This window comes from Ixodes scapularis, unplaced genomic scaffold (assembly GCF_016920785.2).
Source record: "Ixodes scapularis isolate PalLabHiFi unplaced genomic scaffold, ASM1692078v2 PGA_scaffold2__306_contigs__length_199485367, whole genome shotgun sequence".
Lineage (NCBI taxonomy): Eukaryota > Metazoa > Arthropoda > Arachnida > Ixodida > Ixodidae > Ixodes > Ixodes scapularis.
This window is the reverse complement of record NW_024609857.1, coordinates 13,193,058-13,206,716: the sequence shown is the minus strand read 5'-3', so window position 1 is coordinate 13,206,716 and position 13,659 is coordinate 13,193,058.

Below are 13,659 nucleotides of genomic sequence, written 5' to 3'. Positions count from 1 at the left end.
AAACTCTCTAATACGTGAACGCTACGGAAGCTACACTTGATTCGCGAAAATTAGAACCCGCAAATAATTTCAAATTTTCAGCTTTGGCCCGATTCGCGAAAATTTGAGCCCGCGAAAACTAAGTCGTTTACAGTATTGTTTGCTTAAAAACTTTGAAAAAATTATTCATATCACCAAGATATTATTTTGTTTGGCGTGAACGTGATTTATGCGTTTGAACCGAGCTACGAGACTTCAGTCGCTGTAAACATTGTCTAAATGACATTTACTTGATCTGTCTGGCACGGCTGAGCGTAAAGGTAATATGAAAATCCTAAAGACCTTTGGCGTAAAGGTCCTTTTAAATGCCCGTCTGACAGGGGTATAGTCCACAACTCAAATGATAACCGCCTGATTGAAAACCCCTTCACACAAGAGTGTTTGGTTAAATTGCGTCGTGAGTCACCCACACTAAAGTAGAAGTTTGGGCTAGTTGGTATTTCATGATTAAAGATTAGAACAGCGCAAGGACACGGACAAGAACAAGAAGGTAGACAAACAAGGCACCCACACGTTCGTGCTTTCAATTTCGCATGCAAAGCTCAGGCTTACGTACGTCTAAACGCCTCACACCAAGCGAAGCTATTTTGAATATAAAGCAGTGCAATCGACATGTCATTCAGAAGCAGCCGTTATTAGAAGCATTTTTTGTTCCGAGCCAAGTTCGGTCAAAGCAGCCTGATCGGTATCGAGGCGACGAGCGACGAGCGGAGAAGATCAGTGAAATATGTACACTCACCTCACAATAATTGCTTGATGCGTTGGGCTTGGCCTTTTTTCGTTTTATAACGACAAGCCAAGTACCCCTTTCTTTTGCGGTAGCATTGTGGGAAGCGGAATTGTCTTTTATCGTTCTTTGACCTGCTTCTGCTCCGAAGACACAGCAAGCAGGCACTAAGCAGCTGAGAAGAAGCGACCCGGAGTGTTGCAGCAGAATTCGGCTGTCCACAAAATGGTGGCTCATGGCGGCAATTCGAAACAACAATGATAATAGTGATGGCACACGTGTCACGTGAATTCTGCTGTTCAGTGAAGCCACAACGCATCAATACATGCTCGGCTAGAGTCAGTCTGTTGTCGGCAAAGCACTAAAGAATGGGAATGCGGTACTCTGACACAGAATTCAGTGACACTATCGCTGGGCCTATATGAGAGACGTAAGGAACCTGGATATGTGCGCAGAGCTGAAGATGAGTGCTTCACTGGCCGTTTTGGAGTGAGCAGTGATCTGTAGTTCAGTTCCGAGATGGAGCATACGATACAAACGGAGTCGCTTCGCCTCCGGATCCTCAGTGGAACATGACCACTCCTCCGGGATCGGCGGATGCCTTCCCGCCATTCACCTCCTCCGGAATCTCCTTCCCGCGGTCCCGGATCTCGAAGCAGATGTTTTCGCAGTCGTGGCGCTAACAACGCGTGTTCAACGCACGAGCGAAGTTGATCATGATGTGAAAGATACGTAAGCGATGTGCATCAGCGGAGCCGCCTAGCCCACATGCCTCTTTATCGGAATACTCCTAAACGGTGTCTAAGTACGTGTCCATTTTCGGCCTATTTTGCGGAGCTCTGAAAAGGAATTACAATTCATGCTGGACATACAAGCAATCTTCGTCGTCTCTGCTACTCGAGCCACTGCTGCTGGAGGAGCTGCTTCAGTAAACTTGATGACGAACTGTCATCAAGCAGCAGCAGCAGTAAAGCGGGCGGTACTTCGCGAGCGGCCATTGCAAATTCTTCCGAGTCGACTTTTCTCGGGTCCGGATCGAAGCTGGAGTTGGAGCTGACCCAAAACGACGAGTTGAACACGTCCGTCTCGAACCCGATCGTCCAGTGAAATAGGCGAGCTCCAGAAAAGTGAAATGCCGGCGCGCTCCGAAACGACCTGTGGAATTCGCCTTCAATTTACCACATTGAACGGCGCTAATCGCAGCGTCTTTTTCCTGCTGGTAATGCGACAATGGCATTTCGAATATCACCCGATGACACATTAATATCGCCAAATGAACGCTCTTAAAAAAAGCTAGTAACCGCTTGAAACACATGTGGTATTTAGAAACGTTAGTAACGGTCAAGCTAGTAACGGCTACTAGGTAAAGAAGATCTATAGTTTTGGACATCAAGGGAGCGTCCGATAATGTAAGCCAGGAGAAACTCCGGGGCCAGCTGAAGGAGTATAGCTTAGATGCAAATTTGGTTAGGCTTCTTCAGCAGGTGTACACATACATTAAGGTGCAACCCCACCCTTGGTTAGTGTGATTCTGAACCAACAGATGGCGATATGATCGCCTTCCAGGCCTGTACATCAATGCGAGAAATCATGTGTGGTGGCGCTTCGATACAGTTGGATATTCCTCTATATCCAGAATTTGACATCCCTGGTCCCTTGCTTGGTTTTATCCGCACGAGCTTTCTTTGGAACGCGCACGGCTGCGCCAGTTCTCGTGCAAGGGGGCCAGTTGCCACGCTCCGAGCTCACGTCTCCAGCAAATGTAGGCAGAACGAAACGCGAAAATCGTCCTGAGCCAAATGGCGAGACACCCGCACAACAAAACTACCGACGCGTTGAAAAATATAAAATTGCCTGTGCGCCGTTATCGGAGATTTCAGAGGCCAATGACACATATTACAATGTGATCAGATTTATACTGATACGAATGAGGGTGACGAGAGGACGAACAGTGAACTGAAAAATAAAGGTTTAATCGGCGAACTTCTTCCAAACAAAAAAGAAGTAAACAAAGAGCGTCGAGGTAGCAGAAAAGCAGGCGGCGATTCGGCAGCGTAACAAAGAGCGAGAGCGAGACTGACTCGACAAGGTCGCTGGCAGCTGCTTATCTAGAGTGCGTCACGTCACCATCTCGAAAGTCACGAAAGTTCGGTAAAGAAGGTTCGAGCGTCGCGCGTTCGGTGCGAGGATGAACTGGCACTTTCGAGGACAAGAAAACCGGGCGAAAGTTCCGTCTGGTGCAAGAATGAACGCGAATCTTCCAGAAGTCCGTGACCGAGCGTTGCTTTCTCGGCTCTGCGGGCGGCAATATGACGGGCCGGCCCTTTTATCGTGCATGTGTTTGGATCTTCGTGGATTTCCAGCAAAACGTGATGACGTCATAGTCCGGTTTCCAAAATTCTAGCATATGGAATTAACTACTTAAATGAAAAGACTATTTTTGGGCGGTCAGGTGTCTCATTTACGTAGCTGGGTGTTTATTTTGACCCAAACCACGAGACTGGAAAACACAAAAAATAACACTCAGGTTTAGATGTTGAGTTTGGTAAACCCAGGGCTTAACGTCTAGGGGGTCTCAGGGGGTCTCGGACCCCCCACTGATTTTAACGGATGGTCTGGGACCATCCTCCACAGCCCCAGCATTAGTGAAATCAAAATCATATCTTGCAATAAAATAGCTTGTTTTCAGGTATGTGACATTTGGGGAATAGCAATTTGAGGGTTGCAGGTACGGCGGGGATAGAGTCAGCAGTCGGTTTTATTTTATGTGCATCTAATACATTTCGTCAGAACTCCCCCTCCCCCCCCCCCCCCTCTTCCCTTCTTGTAGGGACCCCCCTCAACTTGCGGGAGACTTCAAGCACTGGCGTAAACCCAAAGTAGGTCTGGTGCGGGGGTCATAATAAAAAATGCCGAGGTTAAAAACAAACTCACAGCAATAAAGAATAATTAATTTTAATACGAATTCGGTGATAAATGCAATGACTGACCAGACGAAGATTTTGGGGGCTATTGATAGCTGTTGCACATAGTTTAAGCAAATTGCAGGGTGTCACAAAAGAAAAAAATACAGGGTTTCTTTTTACCGCAAGAATAAACTAGGCATCCCCGAACGATCATTCTCCGCCCATAGTTAGCGCTAGAGGTACAACCAGATCTCAAAGTTTCAGCCCATTGCGATACCTTCTTCAGAAATTAGAAGTGATTTTCTGAAAAGTTCATTGGAAAAATAGCGGCCGACGGAGTTTTCGAATACATGGGGCTCTATGGGCACCAGAAACGAAAAACAGGCAAAAATAGGTTTCATTTTTCCCGTTGGAATTTTCAGAAAATCACTCATAACTTTTGAATAAGGTGTCCGTTCAGGATGAAACTTTGGCATCTGGTTGTGACCTAGCGCTACTTTTGGGCGGAGAATGAGCGTTAGGCAGTGAGTAGTTTATTTTTGCGGTAAAAAAAACAACAACCCTGTAAATTGTTTTTGCGACATCCTGTCCAGTCTTAATTTGGTGATTCATGCGCGCAAGTAGTGGTGTGCAAAAATGAAAACGATGCAAACGGGTAGGCTTTGACGTTGTATAAAATATAGTGTAAGCACGCACATGGTACGCTGATTAAGAATGAAACAGCCCTACGTTTTACACTAGCGTTGAGCGTGTCTAAAGTTAAGGGTGCATCAAAAGCTAAAGCTTGTACACATATACTGCTCAGGCCATTGTGTTTGAATGCTCATAGTAATTTATTACCCTCAGATTTGGTGTAAGTTGTCTCCTGATTGCTTACAACAAAAAGAAGGAAACATTCTAACTCTGGGTATTCACTGCATGCCAACGGTCGCGTGCTTAGAACGAGTTTTTCCCACGTGATTTCATACGATCTCAATTGTTCTTGACAAACAACAATGTTTAGTCAGGCAAGCTGTCATATGTGAAGCTTAGAATATATTCTATTGGTTGTGGCACACGTGGCAAATTGCATAGTTTTTATTTTTTATTTTTTTTTAGAATCCGCGAAAAAGAATGCTTTTGGGTTACCTTGGTCTTTAATAATTCATGTAGCACACAAAAGAGCACGAACTGAAGCGCAGTGGGAAACGAAAACAATAATTATAAACTAGCGTGTAATCACGCGAAAACTGAGGGCATTGCACATATACAGAAGGTAAGCTTTGTTTCACTAAATACATTACCAATAAAGTATTTGGTTTTATCCTGCGAGCGAAGCGGAACATACAAGTGCGAGAATGCTGTCCTGAACTACATTTCCAGTGAACAAGCGCACCATCCAAAGCACCGAGCTCACTTTTATGGCGTTTGGTGCGCTCAACGATCCCCCACTGGAACAAGCGCACCATCCAAAGCACCGAGCTCGCTTTTATAGCGTTTGGGGCGCTCAAACCTTTGAAAACACAATTATAATCAATTCTATTATTTCAATTATTTTTATTAAGTGCGCCTATGCGTTTTTTTTTTTTTTTTTTTTTTTACTTTTACGTTTACGTGTTATTTTCTTAGTTATATAATATTTTCCCAGAAGTCTGACAACTATAGTCTGTTTCATTATAAGTAAGAGCCACATAATCAAAGATGTAGACAAAAAAAATAAAAAATAAAAAATAACACGAACACACATTAAAAATTCGATGTAACGGCGCATTCAATATTAGTCGTCAGTTTTTTAGATAGCAGCAATTTCGTAGGACGACATTGTTACCCGATGAAGGTTATAAAAAGTGCAGTGCAACTGGTAGCTTGGGGTCTTTAACGTGCATTACGCAATATATGTGATACACGATCGCACGACGGTAGGATGCAGATGGGCGACTGAACCCAGGGTCCCTGCTAAAGCCCCTTGATAAAGGCGTTTTTTACAAGTACCGCCAACCATTATTGTGAAAACGCGCAAGACACGTGCCACGAGCGGGCGCTCCGCCACCATTCGCTTTCAAGGGCCAGTCATTATATACCCGGGCCACACGGGCAACTCGAACTCCATTTACAACGAATGACCTTTGAAGGATCGGACAATCAGCGCGCGACACTCCGAGCGTGGGGCATTCCACGCGCGACAGATCGCGAGCCGATTTGTTGATCAGATGAATGTCATTCGTTGTAAATGACATTCAAGTTGCCCGTGTGGCACGCGTGCCACACGGGCAACTCGAATGTATTATACTTCGTCTCATACTACGATGGACTAAAGGCCAAAGCTACGGGCAGCCAGGTCCAATCACGTTCAACGGTAAACTATAACATGCTTAACATTGATTAAGGATGCCCCTAATCAAAATGCGCGGCATCATTTCTGTAGCTTCGACACTGCAAAGAGCCCGTATGTCGTGGCTCTCTTTGCAATGTAAAATTGATGAGTCACTCAGTAACGTTCATCGAAGCGAAATACCAGGCAATTTCTAAGTGGCTCGTGATTGGATCTGCTGGTTCGTAGTTTTTGCCTTTAGTCCATCGTAGTGTGAGACGAAGTATAGTGCTGCGTCGCCATTTGTGTCCAAGGGCCGGTCGAGAAACGGGCCTCGTGCACTGGCACCCTTGAGGTTGTTTGAAAGACCAACACAAATACATCGAGGGGATTTAGGTACTGCACGCTCTGCAGCAGGAGCTCCGTGCTTTGAACGGAGCTCGCAGTCGAGCATTTCTTCACGTGCTTTTTTAAGCGGCGCCACAACACACTCGGCCAACGATCCCCTACCGCACTTGATTTATCCTGTGAGCTAGACCAAATGAGCTACACTTAGAGTATCGGCAATTTTTCCCCCGATATTGTTTTGGGCGCCGCCATGTTGGTGGTTAGTAACAAATCAAATGCAACTGCCGGTCGTCATGATTCAAAAGTGCGACTTCCTGAGCAATAGTTTCGGTGTCAAGAAGCTCACGTAATATTGCTTTGCTTTGTCGCCAACTGTTTAAACATTTATGGAGGACGGTAAAGCGTTTCCTGTGATTTCAGATAAAGCTTCAGATAACTGACAACCATCATTTTAAGCATCCATACCTGTATGAAGCGTAGCTTATTTAGTGGGTCTAGTTTAGCCCGACCGCATAGGCACAGAAAGAGAACGAACAGCTTAACTTCGCTCTCTTGGCGCTGCTTCAGTGGCTTCATCAGCCCGTAGCGTTGGTTGCGCTCCGAACTAAGGTAAAGCAAAGCAAATAATCAGATCTTAGGGTTTCACAAGCCAAACCAACAAAAAGCACTTAACACGCCCAAATTAAAAAAAAAGAAATTATTGCGGGTTTATTTTGGCTAACCGTAGATCTTTTGACGTGCAACCGAAATCTGAGATTGGCCTCCGTCAAATTGCGGGCACCTCGGCCGATATTTAAACCCGACAATTATAGATTCATGGGCCAGCGCGTTGGCTGAGAGGAACTGAGACGTTTTAATGTCATTGGCACTTAAGAGCCACAGAGGTGGTTTTTGAAACAAAATATAGTCGAACCATTCCGACAAGCAGAGTTTGATATCGTAAATGATTTATGCAAGTGATAAAAACATTAAAATGTTTTCGCATACGTGGCGGAATCTGAAATGGCAGAATGCATTTCATGGCGCCCGTTTCATTTGGATCGCGTCGGGCATGTGTACCGACGCACAGTAGAACGCGCGCAAAAGTAGCAGCTGTGGTGCGCCCGCAGCCTCGCGCTTGTTGTTCTCACATCTCTGGCTCGCTCACTGCGGGCATCCAGGCATCTGACACCCTGACATCTGGCGCTTTTTCTGTCTTTCACGTGGCGTTCCAAGCGGCACACGACGGAAAATGCACATCAAGCTGTTCTTGAACATGTGTCGCCATCTGTACTTTATATTAAGAAACTACAATTCGCCGTAACTGAATGGGAAAATTTTGAGGCCTTATAACATTCTTAACGTGTAATATATCGATATGGAAGTTCTGGAAAATGTGATATCGAAGGATGCTTCATAATTTAATGTCTCGTTATTTTGAATAGTTGACGTGATTCCGTTTTTATAGCGCCATAAAATATTACAATTTTAAACTTTATTTTTTATTTTAAAATATACATTATCTGTAAAGTTCGTTGCTTACTTTTTTATTTTATTACATCTAACCGAACGCTCACGGAAAATATCGTGGACGATGGGATGTTATAACTCGAGAAATATTTTTTTCAATATTAGAGACTGTGGTCTATTAAAAGCCAAATAATTAAATAACAACTAAAAATAATCATAATATCAAGACATTAAAGCATTGTTGAAAAACTGCTCTTTAATTTGACACTAATTTTATGATTGTACGATACATAGAAAGAAAGTTATAAGCCGTCGGAAAAGCACCAAAACGTCATGCACGGTGGGGTTGCACCTTAAGGAAGCTGAAGCACGGGAAGCAGAAACTACACGACCTGCAGTAACAAAACGAGGGGCTCAGGCAGGGCTGTCCACTGTAACTACTGCTCTTCATGATATATCTCAGTGAAATGGAAAAAAAAATTAGAGCAGAGCAACTTAGGTTTTCATTTGAGTTATATGGAAGGAGGGAGAAATTTAGTAATGGCGATACCAGGGATTGATGTATGCGGACGGCATAGTATTTATGGCAGATAACCAGGATACGTTACAGGAATTAGCTGGAATATCTGCAGAGGAAGGGCACACCCTGGGTGTTAGTTTTAGTAATAATAAGTCTGTAGTAATTGCGTTTAACGACGAAAGGAGGGAACCCCTGAGGATACAAGACATTGTAATAGACAACATATTAAAATACAAATATCTGGGAGTCTGGCTCCATGGGACAAGGAAATATCTAGAACACGAAGAGAATATAACTAGAAAAGGGAAATAAATGGTTTTAATATGAAGCTCAAGGCACTATAGAAATCTAATATATGAAGTGGTAAGAGGTATATGGAAAGGCGTGATGGTACCAGGACTCTCTTTTGGCAGTGGGGTACTGTGCATAAAATCGGAGGTTCAATCAAGATTAGAAATTCGACAAAGAAGCGTAGGCAGACTGGTGCTGGGAGCACACGGAAAGACACCGAATGAGGGAGGACAGGGGGCATTGGCTGGTCGTCTTTTGAAAGCAGAAAGGCAATTAGTCAATTGAGATATGAACAAAAGTTGAGCGAATTGGATGATACGCGGCGGGAAGAGAAGATATTTAAGTATTAGACATGTAAAGTTTAAACACAAAATAGTCAAAGCCAATAAAAAAGCTTACGTTTAATATACCTACACACTAGTGATGGGGCTGAGGAGACTATTTCTGCGGAAAAGGGAGTTAAAATGCAAAAAGAAAAATAAGGGAAGGTAAGAATTCAAGAAAAATCAGCTCTAACATGGTATAGGACATAAAAAAGAGGACTTAGGAAAAGAAAACGTGTTTGACAATTCACTGGGAAATTTTTCACTGTTTGAGGCGAGAACGGGAGTTTTGAGGGCTTGGGACGTATATGGCTAAACTTCAGGATACCGATATATTACGTGGTGCCTGCCATAATGAGAGCGAGACACTAGAGCAATTGGTTTTGAAATGCACGGAGCTTCGCCTTGCCTTCCCTGAAGGGATAACAAATTTGGCCGTGGCCTTGACTTTCACTGGCGACGATGGAAGGACGGAAGAGAAAAAGATTACAGTAACAAAGAGGCGATTAGAAGATTGGCGAAAATCATCTAAAGAAAATTGGATGACGCACAACTAACTAGCACAGCTGGGGACAGGCTGCACAGAGGAAAACTGCGACTCCCAGCTGCGTGGCTCCGGCCCAATTTCTCAACCCTGCCCACCCGTGTGTGCGGAGCTGGGGTGTCGCCGATAAGGTTTGACCAGAGAAAAATTCGGGACTCCCTCGCTGGGAGGAAGAGGGGGGGGGGGGGGATCTTCTTTAATTTTTTAGCCCGTTCCCCCGAAATTCATCCTGGTGAAGTCCCACACTTCCTGGTAATAGTTGGGGGGAGAAAATTGGCTTAGAAAGGCGGAAGTAATATGTTTGTCTTTTTAGACTTATGCTAGGTGGCGCAAGCTACCCTCCGTTACAGTAAAGGCCGGTTCAGACACTTGCGTTTGAGTGCGTTTGACTGCGTTGCGTCGAGTGCGGAAAGCGAGTCACTGGCGGATCTGTGCTTCGTATGAAGCGTGGAATCGAATCCAAGGAATCATCTTGGCACGTGATACAAGCAGCAGGGATGTCCTGGTTTCTCGCTGCCGCAACGCAGTCAAACGCAGTCAAACGCAAGTGTCTGGACCGGGCTTAACGTCCATCCATCCGCTGGCTGCAGTCGCACGAGCGCTGGCTTGCACGACGTGCTGGAACAGAGGCTGGAGTCGTTATAAAGTCAGCTCCAACCCTTAAACATGCCCCGTCCTACAATATTTGATGCTACGATTGTTTGGGGATATTTGCCCCTGCGTTCCGAAACAGTAAGTGCGTCGCTAACGCTAGCCATCGTCAAAAAGTTAATTTTACGCGATTTTTTTTTTTTTTTTCAGAGCAGTATTGAGGGCGCGAGACGCAATTTAGCTTGTAGTCACCTCCTTTACACTTGTTTTCGCTCTCGACATTTTGGGCTCGTGGAGGAGAGGTGGATCGGCTTCACTTTCACGTTGAGGTCGAAAGAGCAAATGACCATTCCGTGACGTCATGGACTTTGCGCGCATAATTTCGAATAAATCTCTCGCCGTCAATATTGCTCTAATTTTTTTTTTCGCGTAAAATTTATTTTTTGATTTGCGTGTCCCAACCAGGCTATAAAGTTTCTTTTTTTTTTTTTTTCTTTTTAAACACTCTTTATGTTCAGACACATCCGACTCTTTCGAGGTAATTGGACCAATCAAGCAGCCTCAAAAGCTCAGGTCACTGGACCTTTCTGCTTATGATTCGTCCAGCGATAATAGAACACGTAAAGAAACATGACCGAAACCATGACGGTGCGCTCTTGACGCTGTCTGATTGATTGATCTCATCAGCTCGTAGCGTTGGCTGCTCCTGGACTTAAGGTGAAATGAAATATAGACTTTCCCCTCTCTTATCTTTCTTCTCTCGCCTTTTTCCCCAGTCCCTTTTTGCTTTCTTGACTGTTACAAGTCGCCCTAAGTTTCCTCCAATACACATTCCCTCTGCGCGGCGGAAATCAGCATGACGTTTCATATGATAACGTCATGTTTTGTCACATCGCAAGCTGTGTTTTGTATACTAAACATATTCTTGCAACCTCGTCCTTCCCCATCTCCCTCCAAAGATTGCAAAGACTAAGTAATTGTGTGTACAATTATACAGCCGTATGCCAGTTAGCCTCAATGTAGTTGAGAAATTTAGCCAGTGCACGCCGCCAGCCCGGGGGTCTTTAACGAGCACCACGCAGTAGTAATACACGACCGTAGAATAAAGAAAAAAGGAAAGTAATACACGACCGCACGCCAGTACGATGCGCATTTACATCGAAACGGGCGGGGGTGGGGATTGGGCCCACGATCTCTGGGTTTTGCAGAGGGAGCTGTCAATGACTAGTGTTCCAGGTGATTTGCAGTAAAATAGACGCACTAGAGTTTTTTGGAGTGTAGTTTAAAATCGTTCATATCGGTTTACGTTGTTGAAAACTGCTCAGAAATAATTACTGGAAACGGAAATTTTATACCTGGCGTGGCCATGACTTGGGCGTTCACTGTGTTCTAGGAGATCGTGACGAAGTATAAAACTAGGAGCGCGTCTTCCTTTTTTTCTTTTTTTGAACATGTATAGCTATATTACATACCCTAGTTTTTAAACTTTTCTAATCTTTTTTTTTTTTTTTTTTAATAAACAAAAATATATGTTCTGACCACTCTCGCTTGTTATTGGGTGCTCTATTTTGACAGTAGCTTCGTCATATTCCCGGGGCACCTTGCACAGTAGAAATCTGCTCCATTCACATGCTCAGCATAAAGGTACCCTTAACATAGGTATCATTGCAATCGGCAAATCAGCCCGCGCTGTTGGGTCGCTAGCGCATCTACGAGCCATAGTTGTCTGCGTTAGAGCCACTAAATAAGCTGCGCTTAGAGTATCGGCACTCCGTTCCCCGACATTGTTGTGGGCGCCGCCATTTTGGCTCGTATGCAGAACAGACGCTACGGCCGATCCTCATGATTCAAAAGTGCGACTTCCTCAGCATTAGATTCGGTGATAGGAAGGTCATGTATTATTGCTTTGCTCTGTCGCGGACGGTTTAAACATTTGTGGAGGGCGGAAAAGCATTTCCTGTGATTTCAGATAAAGCTTCAGATAACTGGCAACCATGATCTTACGACACAATATGGCCAAGTGTCGTTACTCTGAAGCGTAGCTTATATAGTGGCACTAGTCTGCGTAAATGCCGAGCGCGTGCTGACGGTAAGCTTCCACAGTCCTTTTGCAAAGTGCATTCTACACCCTCAAGGTTGCCGGTCTTAGCAGCCTGTAAATGTGAGCCCGTTGTGAGCATGCGCAGTGAACAGCGCACTCAAGTATGGCGTCCAGTGAATGTCCCTTATACCCCGTTCACACGGCAGGGTTAAGGCAAAGGTTAAGGCCGGTTCACAGATACAGCGGAGTGCTCAGCTAGCGCTTCATGAGCGCTAGAAGCAGCGCTCATGTGGCACCGACTTGCGCGTGACGTAGCACTCGGTTAGCGCTTCAGAAGCGCTCCAGGCAGGCGCACAGTTTGCGCTTGATTCAGCAGCGCGGTGTAGGCGCTCTCACGCTCCTTGTGCCGTGCTTGGTGCTACGGATATGCGCGTACACGACGATTCCGCTGCTGTTCATCGTTTGGCATTGAAAGAAAAGAAGAAGTAAAAGAGCTGCTCTCCAAGCAAAGGGTCGGGCAGACGATCCAGAGTCATGAATTCTGAGCGACTAATTGATTGGGTACGACCTCATCGCTTTCTATTCGATATGCTTGACCCTGGTTTCGAAGACACGCAGTTAAAAAAATATTCACCTTCGAAAGAGCTCTGTGTCTTGGTCCCTCAGCCTGGGAACAAGGTTCGCCGGACACCCGTTGGTATCTCGGTGCCCAGAAGAGCCAGAAGGCTCTTCTTGGCGTTGAGTCGTCCACACAGATATGCACTAACTGCGTATGCAAGAGCATTTGTCGCGTTTCTATTTCAGCGTTCCACATTCCGCCATGCTATTAGCGGCGAGATGTTTTGGTGGCGCCCTCGTATGTTTACCTCTCGTGACGTCATTACCTTGTGAACAACAAGTTCGATGGTGTTTGCAATGAGCATGGTGGAAGCTTGAAATCACTACCCTCGCAAAGCGATACTGTCAACACCATCAAAACTTCAAGCTCTTACATTCCTCTTATTTTCGTCGATGAGAAATCCTTTCCTGACGTCATAGTCAGCATTCGGCCAATCATGGCCGGCCAACCACAGCGACGCTTTCGATCGCGCACGTCGCCAATACTGCTGATGCACACGCAACCACAGGAACCGGAACGCAGTGCACGCGCAATAACCGCCGTACATGTACGGCGGTTATTGCTGCGGATTAGCGCGTGCACTGTGGTTCCGGTTCCTCCGAGCTCGCAGCGCTATGGGGTGGCGCTATTTGAAACTGACGCGAGGCGGCCCCATCCCTCAAATTACGGCTTTATTTCACTGCCGTTTTGCGTGGCTTTTTGCGCGGCTTCAAAGCTGGGAGGCTTCAGATCGCGGCTTCATTTCGCTGCCGTTTTGCATGGCTTCGCTTCGCTCCATTGGGAGGGAATTCGGCTGCCGTTTGGCGCGGCCTCGAAGCTGATGACGTCGGCTGGCTCTATGGGACTGTTAATGCTTTCGCATCATTAAATAACGCCAAAAGCGAAGGCCAAGATTGCGAAGTACGCACACGAAGTGCTGACTCTCAACTGATTTTGAAATAAATCAGCTTTAAGTCAGCGCTTCTTGTGTG